The 16567-nt window shown below is 46.4% G+C and overlaps 1 long non-coding RNA gene across 1 annotated transcript in view; it reads right to left on the bottom strand.

The window, feature by feature from the left end:
• Positions 1-1001: 1001 nt before the first annotated feature.
• LOC138452610 (uncharacterized) overlaps positions 1002-16567 on the bottom strand; it is a 251216-nt gene continuing 235650 nt past the window's right edge. Inside the window, exons 2-3 of the long non-coding RNA XR_011260261.1 lie at positions 2422-2497; positions 1002-1085 (exon numbers count right to left, since the gene is read on the bottom strand). This is a non-coding gene — a long non-coding RNA (uncharacterized lncRNA). The remainder of the gene's footprint in view (positions 1086-2421; positions 2498-16567) is intronic.

A 16567-nucleotide genomic window follows, 5' to 3' on the forward strand; every position in this document is an offset into this window, starting at 1 on the left:
AACAACGTTTCTGACACTAGTCATAAGCGAGATAGCTCTCGCGCCTTTGCTCTAGGTGTGCCTCACATTCTTATTACTGATTGTGGTCCCCAGGTGTGTGTAGTTTTCAACTTTTGTAGCAATAGTCAAGCCCAGAATCCAATTCTTCGAGCGGTCAGGTTTGCTACCAATGCACATTATCTTGGCCTTACACGGATTCACCGTCAGTCCATTTGTGTAATGATGTCATGTAACTATGGTCCTTGTGAGCCCTATAGGAGTGTGGTGCAACAGGACCACATCATCCACATATGAAAGCAAAGGTACAGGAAAACTACCTCACTCCGGTGGGAAGATGTTCATTTAATGCAGGGCTTTAGGAAGATCTGCGATATAAAGATTAAAAAGAAGAGGGGCAAGAATGTATTCCTGCTTTAACCCTTGCTCGCTCAGTAGGTATTGTCTTTAGTATCTTCTACTGAGGTAAATGTCTGTACCCCGAAGTCCCCAAAGGTGCTTCAACTTAGCAACTGGAAGAAACCCTGGCACGTATCTGGATGTGATATTGCAAACCCCAGTGTTGTCCTTGTTTCAATCATTGAAACATGGCTTAACGATACCTCTGGGCAAGCCAAACATGTGTTATTACCACCAGACTGCTTATCCATTAACATCAATGAATTACCAAGCCTTGTCTAGCATATGGCTGTTTTCTTTTTTCTTTTCTATTTGTATGCGCAAACCCAGCTCAACAGCAGTGGAGCGCTGCACAGTGAGTTCCATTCACAATGGCGTACTGATGTGTTGAGCTTGGAGGTAATCAGTAGGACAGTACTGTGGTCAAACAGGGGTCAAGGGCTTTATTTGGATAGCTAAAAACTGCAAACATTCACACCAATTCATTTATACAAACGAGCTAATTTGAAGCCCTACATATAAAAATGGCAATAACCACTAACAACTCTCACTCTTTCATAGTCTTCTTTCTATCCATCACCCCCATTTTGAGTAAAACATTGATTTTTAAAATGGTTTATTGCAATTACTTATTGATATCAGAATGACTATTGGTTGTTGTTCTGTGTTTCCATATTTTCATCTTTGCGCTGAAAATGAGAAAGAACAATTTGTCAAAGATATTTTTCAACATGCTAGATAAATGTAGTTTCATTGTGAAAATAGAGGCCCCACACACTCAAAGGCCATTTATTACACTGGATGTTTGACAAATCCAAAACTACTTTTAAAGTACAATTATAAAGTTTTGATCGGTCTAGTCACCTTGCAGGTGGATTGTGCATGTGATGGACCACACCACCTGGTCGAAGAGTAGGTCTCTGCACTGCGGTGGGTTCAATGGACTTCCCATCACAATAACGCTGCATTCAGCAGTTGAGGCCAGGTACAAGAGCATACAGTGTTACCTCGAAATGCTCCAAAATGATCTCAATGTCTTGGATTCTTGGCTGACTGGGGCAAGACGTACCATGATGTAATTGGTCCAGGCCAGTGACCAACCATGGGCCCAGGAGAGGAATCAGGGACTTGCTGGTGTATTTACTGTCAAAACTGATGCCACTACAAATGTTTGTGTGGTGCAAAAAGTCGATATTGCAGAACATTATGCGTGAGATCTAAACCACACGTATCACATCTACTATTCCAAGCACACAAACACGTGCCATGGTGGTTAGTGCTTCTAATATAATCACTGATTTGGCTGTGTCTGGCACTTCACTGAATCCAGCACAACATCTACCTTCGATAAGATCCAAGTCTAGCATAACTGGTGATATATCCCGTCCTCCCACCCTCCCAGGTAGCAACACACCAGGGTACACAGCCATGCTCTGCAGAGTTGGGTTCAGGTGCCAGAAGGTGGCTTTCCACTGAATCTGTGTCGCATCAGCATGCTTGAGGAGGGTTTGGATTTGCAGCTCTCAACAGTAGATCAGAGGCAGTAGGGCCATAGTCAATCGCTCATGTTAAAGGTACAGAATGTTTCTCAAGCTGGAAGACCCACCATATCACTTACCATTTGCCATTCTTTGGCCTCTAATTTCTCTAAGTTTGATGATGGCAATGGTAGGAATGATGAGGGTGATGGTAAAGTTGTTGATTCACCCTCCACAGTTATGCTGGGTCCATTCCCAGAATCAGCAATGACCCAGAGTGACGGATAGTAGAGAAATTGAGCACTCAGAGGGCACCTACCACATGGTTAGAGTGCACAAATTCTACAAAAACATGACCTAGCTACACTCCCTTTGCCATACCTCCCAGCCACTGAAGCATCAGTGTGATATGTCACTAAGAAACAGCGTACCAATTTGACCATCATGGTAACCAACAACGCCTTTTGCAATGTGTGATGTCAGTGATATCTTACCTCTACTGCTGCTATTGCTTAACTGTCAATGGCATAGAGTAAACAGTACATACCTTCTGTGTGGAATATCTTTGTTCAGGGTCAAAATTTGCATCTTCCAACAGCCACTCAGTATCAAAACGCTGTATCCTGTGGGAAGACAGGGACCAATATAGGTACCTCATTGATGCTAGGCCACATAAAGTAACATAAAGTAACATCATGCAGAGGACTGAGACCACAATATGAAGCATCCGTCAGGACGCAACTAACACTCACCAGCCTAATAGCAGTCAGCCCCGAACCAAGATACGTGTCAGTGACACAGCTAAATATTGACAGCAGCACCCCAGGGTATATCAGCAGCCAGCAACAAGAACTACGCACCATCCAAGTCTAGGTGGATCATTTTAGCAGAGCTTGAAATATCATCAGGACCATCCATGACTATGGCTCCTGAATGCCACACTTGATATATTACTGGCAGCAGAGCCTCTGACATATCATTGTTAAAAAACAAGGTTCCATGGCTCTGGTGGCAAATGCTGATGCACTCTGGCAAACATCCTTTTCCCACAAGGCTGTACCTAAGTTGCGTGATGCAGTAGACCTTGCAGTGAGAAAGTCATAGTAAAGATCAAAGGGTCAGAGCATCAACACTGCCCTGGACTTTTCAATGAGTAGGCAGAGCAATGACTACTTGGCTGTAGCAGTACACTGGGCCAACTTCCCCTCTAGTGGTAGGTAAGATAAGTCTTGACAGTGGCCTAATGCTATCAATCACAAAGTGACTTTGTGCTTGCAAGGATTTGGTGTCAGGATTCGCATAAGAGCAAACATTTGTGATGAAGTGGAACAAGTTTTGGCACCGTTAAGCAAACCTTAAGATGTGTTGGCAGAGAAGGTGAAAATGTTATAAAGCAGGGCAAAATAATCCATGTCCTGTTCTTTGCGCATGCTCTCCACCTTGTGGTGACATACCTTGTAAATGTCAGATGCTCGTTTCAAGATATGTTAAATCTATCTGTGCCAAATCAATACGAATTTAAGTGTGAGGTTAAATGTAAAGTAACCATATTTTCCAAGAAGGGTGAGTACACATGTTGAGCTGTCCCTAATTAACTGATTTCTAGATTAATTCTTGCTAGGTGCGATGGCCCTCTGGTTAATACTTGAAGGGCAGTGGCACTTGTGTTCACTTGGTAGGTGTATGCTGTTTTGGTCTGTTTGCTCTGTCTGTACCTTAACTGATTGATTTGGCTTGTGTCTGCTTTGGACTCTGAATTTTGAATTGTGAATGTTGAAACTAATTTTGAATTTTGAATTTCTGAATTTTGAATTTCAAATTGTAAACTATGTATTCAAACTGTATTATGACAAATGTATGAAGTGTTTTTTTTTTAAATATGTAAAGTTTGTAAAGGTTTTATGAACTATACACAAATAGATACATAACTGATTTGTGGCCTTGATCTGACTGATTGAGGATGCCATTTCAAGGCCAGAGGAAGGACTCTTGCTGACTTGTGGCTGTGTTAGAGAGATTTAATCTGGGAGAATCCGGAGCCACATAATATACAGTCAAATTGCGTTTCACACATGCCAGGAACCACAACGTGTTTGTGCTTTTAGTGAACATATACCATTACGGCCCTTTTAATGGTTATGGCATGTTAAAATCCTGTAGTACAGTAGTCCAGTAGATTTTTGGGATTTAATCATAGCAAAAGCGTCATAATTGTCTATGCTCACAAGAAACACGCATATTGTTTCCTGGCATGTGTAAAACACATTTGGAATATGTATTTTGTGGTACAGGACTCACCCGTAAAAGGACTCTCTAAACCCCTTTGCCCGTGACCATGTGTGTGCCCCCCTTCGCCCCCGTGACCATGTGTGTGCCCCTCTTTTGAGCCCTGACCATTTGTGTGCCTGCCTTTGCCCCGTGACCATGTGTGGGCCCCCTTTCACCCTGTGACTATTTGTGTGCCCCCCTTTGCCCCGTGACCATTTGTATTCCCCCCTTTGTCCCGTGACCACTTTTGTACCCCCCTTGCCCCTGTTTCCTTCTGGGTGCCCCTGTGACCATCTGTTTGTCCCCTCGGCCCCTTGTCCATCTGTGTGCCCCCTCTTGCCCCTGAGTCTTTCCTCTGCGCCCCCCCTCACCTTTCTTTGTTTGTCCTTGTCTCACCCCCTGCCCCCTGATTGTCTCTGAGTTCCCCCTTCCTCTCACCCCTTGCCTTCCGTACGGGACTCTTGCCCCCTCTCTTCCCTCTGCTTGCTTTTTCATCCAGAGTCCCTCCCCCCTTGTTGCCCTTCCTCCTCCCTCACCCCGCCCAGCCCTCCATCCCCTCCTTTCCCTCCTTCTGTCAAACTCCGGCACTACGCCAGGCATAGTAATTGTAGCTGCCTGTCTTTTGCCTCAGCTTCCCTCCCCTCCTCCTTTCCGACCCCTGTACAGTGTAAGTTCGGCACTATCTCAATTGTCGTCACGCATAGTAATTGTAGTTGCTTGCCTTCTGCAGCCATCTTCCCCTCCCCTTCCCCCTTTCACCTTCAATTACCAAAGCACTTACTATTATCACTGTTCCCTTGAACTCTGTTAATAGCTTGTCTGTCCCCCTCATTTCCTTCTTGTCCTCTCCTCCCTCTCCCTCCCCTGCACTACCTTGATTCAGTCGCTGACCCTTTAAGATAGTCACTTTTTTGTTCCTCTCCTCTTCCCCTCTCCCCTCCCACCTCCCCTCCTTCCTCTCCTCTTGTCACTCTTGCACTGCAATAATTGCCATCAGGCATAGTAATGTTACTGCTCACCTCTTCCTTATTGTTCCATGCACTTGAACTATCTGTTGTGATATGATCGTTATTTTTTCTCTCATTCTGATTTGCTTCAAGGACCGGTATTTTCCCATGCTCCCTTCGTCCTTGAGGCGCTTTGAAACACATTGTGTATAGGTGCTATACAAATAAACAATCAATCAAATCAATCAATAACAGGACTTTAACATTGCATATTCTCTACCAAGTATGCAAGCAAATCAGTGCTGTAAGTCACTACATCTACTGCAACAGTTCAGTATAAGATCAGACTTTATCCACACTGACACAGTTGCAGCTCATGCACAAGATCTGCTGAGTGTTAGGGCCTTTTGAAGAAGCTACAGCACATGTGAGCAATAGCCCCATATCACCTAGTTCCCAGACTGTTAACAGTAGAATGATACATCTAGAAGATACATTTGAAATGTGCATGATTTGACTTTAGAGGTGTTTGCATGCACACTAACTTGCAGAGCAGATGTAATGGACAAGCAACAACTGAACATCCCAAACAGTGAGTAATAATTATTTCATCTCAAAATCCTCATGTCCTAAGTGTACTAGTGCTAGGTACAGAAGAACCCATGTTGGATCTGCAACCCTCAGACATACTTCCGTGTGGAACTCTCGTCCAGATTTTGCAATTTTCAATGTGTCCGGACCTGATGGTAAACCAGCTAGCAATAGTATGCAGTACAGCCTTGCAGATCTGGGGATGCATATTTGATTGGCACATGCAGACTCAGAAAGGACAATGATCAACTGAAATATTGTCACTTTGATGTAACGCTCACCTGATTCCCGCAGAGGCGCCGGTCTTGACTGGGTGAATGCCGTATCTTCAAAGGTGATGTGTAACACACGGTTGGCTCTTTGGGCTGGACCTCTGTGCACTGTATGTCTGACTCGAAGAGTAAGATGTCTTAGGTAAGTGAACGCCGAGCTCTCCATCTGCCTCGGGGCAGGGTGCCGTAACCAGTTTCTTCACTGGATAAGGGTGCAGGCCTCTTGACCTCAGAGGACTGCTGTCCGTCGTTAACTGCACGAACGGTAAGTTCTGGGCACTTCAAATGTCTTAAAAGTCTTTTGTAATGATATCTCTTGTTTTGCAGGGTTCCGGCGATGGCGGATGGCGGGCTGATGAGAGTTGAGGATCGAACCCGCGTGAGGAATAGAAGCGCCTGGAAGCACGTAAGTAAGCGCTTGTAGCCTGCTTCGCGATGCGCACTAACTGTCCCTTTTATCTTGCAGGTACAAGTTCGGAGCTTTACAGAAGCTGAAGGGTGCTGGAATACCCACTGGATTCGGCGTGGGAAGGAGTAATGGCACGTGAGTAATAAAGTTGCCCAATGTCTTTAAACGCACCTTCTTTTGTCTTTCAGATGCGGGATGCAGCGCCGAAGGCCTCCGGAGCGTGCGAAGAGCTGGTAAGCTTTTGTCTTTCAGATGCCGGAATGCAGTGCGAAGACCTCCGGAGCATGCGAAGAGTAGGTAAGCCTTTGTCTTTCAGATGCCGGAATGCAGCGTGAGGCGTTGGTGACAGCCGATGGACCAGGTAAGAGATGCGCTGCCACTGAAGACCGTAGTGCTAACCTGTTCTTTCTTTGTCTTTACAGGTGCTGCTGAAGACTGGATTCCAGGATGGTAAGCCTTTGTTCTCTTAGGCCCAGGATCAGAAGCAGAAGACACGATGAGCGTTCTGCTGCAGAGAATGCAGAATAACGCAAAGCAAGATTCATCCATCGGGTGTGGTTTAAATAGCCTCCTGTAGTGCTTAGGTGTCTCCTTCCACAGCCACGCCTAGGTAAGAAAAGAGTTCCTGCTTTCCAGAAGAGTTCCAGTGTTCTGAACCTAGGGAGTGGCTCCTGCCCCACCCAACAGGAAAAGTAGTCCCAAACAGAAGAGGATCAGGGGTTCAACTGGCAGGTAAGTAAGCATCATGGTCTGCTGCAGGTAAGTCCACCCAAGCATTATGAGCCCGGCGCTTCCAGCGCTGGGACTGGGCATCTTTATGAGCCTGGTGCCACTGGCGCCAGGACAGGGTCCAAAAGGTCCCAATTGGGACTGGCTGGCACTCGGAACCGGGGTTATGGGTCTGCTTCCAAGGGAGTCGGGCAAGTCCTGATCTTTTGGACGCAGAGATCATGACAGCACCCCCCCCCCCAAGGCCCCTCCCAAACCGGGCTTCTCCGGGGGTTTGGGCTTGTTAGGAAATGTTCGATGAAATCTTTTGATTAGACGAGGCGCGTGGACATATTCTGCAGGTTCCCAGGATCTTTCTTGGGGACCGTAGCCTTTCCAGTCAATCAGGTAAAATAGTTTAGATTTGGAGATCTTGGAATCCAGGATGCTTTTGACTTCAAACTCGAGTTCTCCATCAACTAGAATAGGTTTTGGAGATGTAGTTAGTCGGGTTTAAGGTTGCATGGGTTTTAATAGAGAGACGTGGAAGACCGGATGTATCTTCATGTGAGGGGGCAAGTCCAACTTGACCGCTACTGGATTTACTATGGTAGTGATGGAATAGGGACCAAGGTATCTTCGGTTGAATGTGCGTGGTCCTTTTAGAGGTAGATATTTGGTGGATAACCAGACTTGATCTCCTACTTGATATTGGGGGGCTTCCTTCCGATGTTGGTCTGCTCCTTTCTTGTATTGTTCTTTAGCCCTTTGAAGGTGAGAAACGGCTTCCTTAAAGGCTTGGGTGATTGTAGAATGCAGGTGGTCTACTGCTGGTGTTCCAAGATCTTGGAGTGGATCCAACTCCGAGGTTCGAGGGTGACTACCGTATAAAAGAAAAAACGGGGTCTTCCCAGTTCCCGAGTGGACAGAGTTATTGTAGGCATATTCGGCTATCCAAAGGATATCTTTCCAAGTTTTTTCAGTTTGTTGTAGCATGCAGCGCAAATACTGTTCCAGAGTTTGATTGGTCCTCTCGGTTTGTCCGTCGGTTTGAGGGTGGTGGCTGGTCGAAAGTCTCACATCAATTTGAGCCGACCGACAGCAACTTCGCAAAAAATGAGAAATAAATTGACTACCTCGATCCGAAATTAGAACTGAAGGAAAACCGTGCAGTCGGACGATGTTTTCGAGAAATTCTCGGGCCAGAGTTGCTGCTGTTGGTAAGCCCTTGAGTGGAATGAAATGCGCCATCTTGGAGAATAGGTCCACGATTACTAGGATCGTATTGTATCCGGAGCATGGAGGTAGATCGGTGATGAAGTCCATAGAAAGCGTATGCCAAGGGCGAGGCGGGATGTCAATAGGGCGTAAGAGGCCGGCTGGTTTTTCCTTTTGACTCTTGTTTTGGGCGCATACTCCACAGGACATTATAAAGTCTCTGATATCTTTTTTCCAAGACGGCCACCAGAAGTAGCGTTTGATCTTTTCCGAGGTCTTGGTCATACCGGGATGTCCTTCCATTAAAGAATCGTGATAACAAGAGATTACCTTTTTCTGTAAATCTGTGCTGGGCAGGTATAACCGTTCTTGGAAATATAATAGGTTGTCCTTCACCGTAAAGTCCTTTCCCTGCAGATGCCAATTCTGTATGTCTGCTGGAGTTACCAGTAGCCTGGCTTTATCCTTAACTTCCTCTATGGATTGTGTGGCGATTACACCTAGAATTCTTTGTTCGGGAATGATAGGTACAGGTTTAGGATTGATCAAATGTTCTTCCACTCCCATCCGAGAAAGGGCATCAGCTTTACCGTTTTTTGTACCAGGTCGATAGGTAATTATGAAGTCAAACTCGGCAAAGAATAGTGCCCAACGGAGTTGCCTAGAGGATTGAGCTTTTGCGGTTTTCAAATATTGCAGGTTTCGGTGATCTGTAATCACAGTAACGGTGTGTCGGGCCCCCAGAAGATAATGCCGCCAAGCCTTAAAGGCGGACTTGATAGCTAGAAGTTCCTTATCAGTAATAGTGTAATTGATTTCAGGAGCCGAGAATTTGCGGGACCAAAATGCCACGGGATGCAACTGATTGGTTACTGGGTCCTTTTGTATAGAACTGCCCCCATGGCAAGGCTCGAAGCATCAGTTTCAACGATGTAGGGGAGTTCTGGGCGAGGATGTTTTAAGATCGGTGCAGAGATAAATCTAGTCTTCAAATTCTGGAAAGCTTGTTCCGCCTCGGTAGACCATTCAAAACGTTTGTTTTTCTTTAACAAGGCGGTGATGGGCTGGACTATTCGAGAGAATTCGGGGATAAACCTGCGGTAAAAGTTAGCGAAGCCTAACATGCTTTGAACACCTTTTACAGAGGATGGCGATGGCCATTTGAGAATTGCATCGACCTTCTTTGAATCCATACGCACTCCGCTAGGTGATAATATGAATCCCAAGAATTCAACTTCAGTCACGTTGAAAACACATTTTTCCAATTTAGCGAAAAGTTTGTGTTGACGCAATCTCTCGAGGACCATTTTCACGTGTTTCCGATGTTCAGTTTCCGATGAAGAATAAACGAGGATGTCGTCAATGTAAACAACAACACACACATCTATGAGCTCTCTGAGGACATCGTTCATAAAATATTGAAAGGCGGCCGGGGCATTGCAAAGTCCGAAGGGCATGACCTGATATTCAAATAGCCCATACTTGGTGCGGAAGGCCGTCTTCCATTCATCGCCCTCTTTTACTCGTACCAAGTGGTAGGCTCCTCTAAGATCCAGCTTTGTATATATGCATGCTTTTCTGACTTGGTCCAGGAGTTCAGGGATCAAAGGTAACGGATATCTATTCTTAACGGTGATCTGGTTCAGGGCGCGATAATCTATACAAGTTCTAAGGTCTCCTTCTTTTTTTGGAACGAAGAACAAAGCTGAGGAAGCAGGGGACTTGGAAGGACGAATAAACCCATTCGCTAGGTATTGATCCAGGTATTGTCGGAGGTGAAGATTCTCAGGCTCGGTGAGGGCATAAATTCTACTACAAGGAGGAGTAGATCCAGGTATCAGGTCTATCTGGCAGTCATAAGACCTATGAGGAGGTAGAGAGTTAGCCTGATCCTTCCGTAAAACATCTTGGAATTCTAGGTATTCAGGAGGTAACTGGGGAGCCTCCGAGGAAATTGCTGCCAGTGCAACACCAGGTCGAGGGTGACAAGTAGAGACACATTCTGGAAACTGAACCGTTCTGGCTCGCCAATCGATCTGAGGATTGTGCTTCTCTAACCAAGGAATTCCTAGAATAATCTGGAACTGAGGGGCCTTGATCACATCGAACACGATCTTCTCATGGTGTCCATCTTGACTTACTAGCGTCACTTCTTGGGTGGTATGCGTTACTGGTCCGGAGGCTATCTCCGTACCATCCACCGTAGTAATGACGTCCTTTACAGCCTTCTGACAAAGAGTCAGATTCATCCTCAAAACCATTTCATGATCCACATAATTGCCGATGGCACCGCTGTCGACGTAAGCTTCAATCGCATGTAATCGATCCGGATGTTCAGGGCTAATGAGGACCATAGGTATCACGAAATGCGAGGTCACGGAACTGGTTTTAACGCTCGGCAAGAGGACCTCTATTCTTGTCGGGCGAGGTCGTTTCCCTGCTCAGAGTTTGTGACCCTGGTAACTGCAGCTCCTACTGCCTTCTTGGCTGGTTTCACAGGACAGTCTCGAAGAAAGTGCCCCGAGTTTCTGCAATAGAGGCATAATTGCAGCTGTTTTCTCCTTTCCCGCTCCTTTTGTGTTAGTGGTCCTTTCAGGCCCCCTATTTGCATGGGTTCCCCGGAGTCTACTCCTTTGGTAGGAGTTGGTGGTTTGGAAAATACTCGAGCATCAAACTTGGAACGATCGGCCTTCCTGTTCTGCAGTCTGTGGTCAATTTGAACGACTAAGTCAATATAGTCCGAACAGTCTTGCGGGGGATTCACTACTTGGGCTAACACATCTTTGAGCTCTCCACGTAGACCTCTATAAAACAGCGTAATCCTTTTGTCCTCAGGCCATCAAGTTTCCACTATCAGTCTGTTGAAAGACGCAATATAAGCCAAAAGGTCGCAATGAAAGGAGCTCATTGTCCAAGGCCTGCCCCTGTGAATGTCTTGCAAACAGTTTTTCCATACTGAGCTGAAAAGCTTGAAAATCATGGAGAACCGGATCATCTTGATTAACTAGAGGGATCGACCAGTCTGCCGCATTGCCACTAAGGTACGAAAGCACGAAAGCTACCTTAGCTTGATCAGTTGGAAAGGCTGCTGGCCGGCATAGGAAGTGCAACCGGCACTGATTAATAAATACTGCAAACCTCTTTGGGTCACCAGAAAATCGTTCGGGCGGAGCCAGAGGTATATTCCCAGGTAGGTTGATCTGCACTGGGTTCGTAGAGGATGTTGAAGGAAGATTTGCCCCTGATGCGGGTAACGGAGTTTGTCCGGCTTGTGACTGTAGCAATTGTCTAGCGAGATCGTCTGTTCGCTCCTTGGAAATAATCAGTTCCCTTCTTAGAGCATTCGTTTCCTGACGGGCTGCATGCACTTCTGCTCTTAGTTCCCCAAGTAACTGGGCTAGCTGGTCGGTATCCGAGGTTTCCATAGCGCCTGGGTGGGAGTTTTGCGATAGGCTTTGCCTTCTGTAACGCTCACCTGATTCCCGCAGAGGCGCCGGTCTTGACTGGGTGAATGCCGTATCTTCAAAGGTGATGTGTAACACACGGTTGGCTCTTTGGGCTGGACCTCTGTGCACTGTATGTCTGACTCGAAGAGTAAGATGTCTTAGGTAAGTGAACGCCGAGCTCTCCATCTGCCTCGGGGCAGGGTGCCGTAACCAGTTTCTTCACTGGATAAGGGTGCAGGCCTCTTGACCTCAGAGGACTGCTGTCCGTCGTTAACTGCACGAACGGTAAGTTCTGGGCACTTCAAATGTCTTAAAAGTCTTTTGTAATGATATCTCTTGTTTTGCAGGGTTCCGGCGATGGCGGATGGTGGGCTGATGAGAGTTGAGGATCGAACCCGCGTGAGGAATAGAAGCGCCTGGAAGCACGTAAGTAAGCGCTTGTAGCCTGCTTCGCGATGCGCACTAACTGTCCCTTTTATCTTGCAGGTACAAGTTCGGAGCTTTAGAGAAGCTGAAGGGTGCTGGAATACCCACTGGATTCGGCGTGGGAAGGAGTAATGGCACGTGAGTAATAAAGTTGCCCAATGTCTTTAAACGCACCTTCTTTTGTCTTTCAGATGCGGGATGCAGCGCCGAAGGCCTCCGGAGCGTGCGAAGAGCTGGTAAGCTTTTGTCTTTCAGATGCCGGAATGCAGTGCGAAGACCTCCGGAGCATGCGAAGAGTAGGTAAGCCTTTGTCTTTCAGATGCCGGAATGCAGCGCGAGGCGTTGGTGACAGCCGATGGACCAGGTAAGAGATGCGCTGCCACTGAAGACCGTAGTGCTAACCTGTTCTTTCTTTGTCTTTACAGGTGCTGCTGAAGACTGGATTCCAGGATGGTAAGCCTTTGTTCTCTTAGGCCCAGGATCAGAAGCAGAAGACACGATGAGCGTTCTGCTGCAGAGAATGCAGAATAACGCAAAGCAAGATTCATCCATCGGGTGTGGTTTAAATAGCCTCCTGTAGTGCTTAGGTGTCTCCTTCCACAGCCACGCCTAGGTAAGAAAAGAGTTCCTGCTTTCCAGAAGAGTTCCAGTGTTCTGAACCTAGGGAGTGGCTCCTGCCCCACCCAACAGGAAAAGTAGTCCCAAACAGAAGAGGATCAGGGGTTCAACTGGCAGGTAAGTAAGCAGCATGGTCTGCTGCAGGTAAGTCCACCCAAGCATTATGAGCCCGGCGCTTCCAGCGCTGGGACTGGGCATCTTTATGAGCCTGGTGCCACTGGCGCCAGGACAGGGTCCAAAAGGTCCCAATTGGGACTGGCTGGCACTCGGAACCGGGGTTATGGGTCTGCTTCCAAGGGAGTCGGGCAAGTCCTGATCTTTTGGAAGCAGAGATCATGACATTTGAGCGGTAATAGTGACCAGCAACACTTGTTAATTTATGCAATACTATACTAAGCCTTAAGAATTAAAGGACTCTGCAAATTCGTCCGCATCACCCGGCCATCTTCAAACTCCACTGGCTCCTACTGCATGCCTGTATCATCTTCAAATCCCATGGAATCATCTACAAGGCTGTCACCCTGAAGTCTGCAAGCTACCTTACTGAAAAACACAGCATCTTCAAAGGCCTGCGATCCAACACAAGTTAGGAAATGTGCAGTCTTGAATTAGGACAGTGCAGGAAGGAACAAACCAGGCCTTCTCTGTCAATGCTCCTAGAATCTGGAACCTTCTCCCTATCAACATCAGACTTGCCCCATCACTTCTACTGTTCAGGAAAGAGCTTAAGACCTTCCTCTTCAAGGAATGGCTCCTCCTTCACACCCAGGTCCACACACCCTGCTCTCCCCAGCTTACCTGAGACTCAGCGATCTGCTCCCCACTGTCTCCCCCCCTGTTTGCTTATGAATCCCTTGCTGCCAATTGCCCACCCTCCCGTTAGCTCCCCACTACTTTTTTTCTCTGCTTCCAAATACTGTGTTCTTCCCCCTAGGATTGTAAAGCACTCAGTTGCATCCCAAAGCTAGGTCCACACTCAATAAATAGCATACTAATAATCATAATAATAATAATAATAATAATAATAATAATAATAATAATAATAATAATAATTCCCCCACCACAAGTTATTGCACAATCAGATACTGTTTTAGTGTGGATGGTGCTATTGTCTCTGACCAGAAGAGAAACCTCAATATAAACCATGTAGAACAACTGACAGTCATTAAAATGAATCCAAGCAGATTGCTAAGCCGTAAAGACCCCTCATATGGAAACTAAGGCACAATCACCATATGCTAGTGACACGACAGACACAAGGTTCATTTTTCCAAACAGGTCTGGTTTATTTCAAAGTATTCTCAGTCGGCCGACTGGGGTCTAACGTCTCACAACGTATGTACCCAGACCTTGTGAGACGCAAGAGAGCGAGCAACGCTCAAGCAACAATATTTATACATGACATACAATCTTTCAGAAGGCAATTCAAACTGGCCATAATGTATCTTTTAGGCTAGGGTTCGATGATTGACAATCATGACAATTATGACACGTTATGACAAGTCCTTATTCAGTATAAATATACTTATTCTAGCAACAGTAGAAGAGACAGTTCTCTGTTATGGAGAACATAGAGCCCTTAGTACAGTTAGGATATCATGTTTGTAGGAGAGAGACATTCTTCAGCACGTTATCTGTGCGTTTCTATTCATGTACCAAGGGTCAGACAGTTCTGGGGCAGGAAATACCAGGCTCTGCGAAGGAGTACCACTAGAAGGAATATAATTCATGCTTTAGCTGTTATTGCTACAGAGTTTGCGGGACAGGCCGGCACCTGGGCCGCTGATTAGATGCAGTTTCAGCTCGCCTTCAAGGACGTTGTAAGGGAGGAAAACAATGTATTTCTGTCACGGAATTCCCCCTTTCTCAACTGGGGGCGATCCTTGCAGGATTTCTTGGGCGGTGTCTTCTTACGCACAGACCTGGTCTTGTATAAGCCCGCACGAGCCTCTTCTGGCTCCAGCGTGCGTTCAAAGCTCCAGGATTCAGACACTCCGGGATCCAGGAATGAAGAAGGTAAGCACACAGCAAACGAGTCCGGGAAACAAGGAGGAAGGAAGAGAGTAATGAGAATGGAATTGGGAGGTCCAGGAAAAAGGAAAACAGTGTAGCAAACTATGGAGCACACGTCTAGTCGCTGCTTGCAGTAGCATTGAGACGCGCTGGCCCGCAGGGACACGGCCTATTTGTAAATACGCTGCGTCTGACGTAAGGACAAGGAAGATGTTGCATGTTAGACGGCCATGTTGGGAGTATCAAGGAGTACAAGCCCCGTTGTGACAAGGACCATGAGGTCCAAAAGGGGCGTGCTCGGTGGATCATGACAGCATGCCCCCTCCGAAGACTCGTTCCACCGGGTTTGCCCAGGTGTATGAGATGGTATCTTCTGAGCAATCGAGGGGTATTCAGGTTAGAAGCTGGTTCCCAGGTTCTTTCACTTGGAGGATATCCTTTCCATTCAACCAGTTATTGAAGCTGACACTGTTTATACCTGGAATCGCATATTTGGGAGACTTCATATTCCACTTGGTCGTCCACCACCACTGGAGGAGGTCTGCAAGATTTCCAGGAAGATCGGATGTAGGGTTTTAATAAAGAAGTGTGAAAAACTGGGTGAATCTTCTTCCAGGAGTCGGGTAGCTTGAGTCGGTATGAGACAGGATTTATGATTTCCTTGACGGGAAATGGACCATAGTACCGGGGGCCAGTTTGTTTGGCTGTAAGTGTCGGGTAGTAGCTTTGAGGACAACCAGACTTGATCACCAACTGCATATGAAGGCCCTGGTCTTCTTTTAGAATCAGCATTTTGTTTAGTTCGTATTCTGGCCTTCTCTAAGTGTTCCTTGGCTTCCTTGTGTACATTGATGAGTGTTTCCATCCAGGAGTCAACGTTAGGAACAGGTGTGGGATGTGGATGAACAGAGGGTAACACTGATGGATGGAATCCTTGAATGCAATTAAAGGGGCTGGTGTTGATTGCCGAATGATCGGAATTGTTGTACGCGAACTCAGCCACGGGTATTAGGAGCGACCAGTCGTCCTGAACCTTAGTGGCGAAACAGCAAAGGTATTGTTCCAGGGTCTGGTTTACACGTTCCGTAGCTCCATTGGTTTGTGGATGATAACCTGATGAGAGAGCGCGTTGGATTCCCAGAATGCGACAGAGATGTTTCCAGAATTGTGAGACGTATTGAGGTTCTCAGTCTGATATGATCTTGAAAGGAAATCCATGTAGGCGGAAAATGTGTTCCAGGAATATTCCATCTAGCTCTGATGAGGACGGTAGTTTATGCAGGGGTGTAAAGTGAGCCATGTGAGTGAACAAGTCAATGGTAACCATGATAGTCGTGTATCCCCTGGAAGGTGGCAATTCCACAATGAAGTCTGTAGCGATTAATTCCCATGGTCTTGTTGGTAGAGTAGGTTGTAGTAGGAGACCTGCTGGTCTCTTGTTATCGTGTTTGTTCGGACTACAAATAGAACAGGCTTGGATGTACAGTTGTACGTCTGTCTTCATTCTAGGCCACCAAAATTGTCTTTGTATAAGACGGAGGGTGTTGGTGACGCCACGATGTCCAGAATGAAGGGCATCATGGCAGAGGTTGATTATCCGTTGTTGTAATTTCTGTGTGGGGATGACTAGAGCACTATCCTTGAACAAGTATCCATCCTTGATTCTTCCTTGAAATATCCTTCCAGAGCTCAGAGCATTGGGTTTGAGCTACAAATATCGTGAAGGGAAACATCTTGGGTTAGGTCCGGTCTTCAATTGTTTCGTAGTCAGGACGTC

The sequence above is a fragment of the Ambystoma mexicanum genome, chromosome 4p (genome assembly GCF_040938575.1).
Source record: "Ambystoma mexicanum isolate Mex_15411 chromosome 4p, UKY_AmexF1_1, whole genome shotgun sequence".
Lineage (NCBI taxonomy): Eukaryota > Metazoa > Chordata > Amphibia > Caudata > Ambystomatidae > Ambystoma > Ambystoma mexicanum.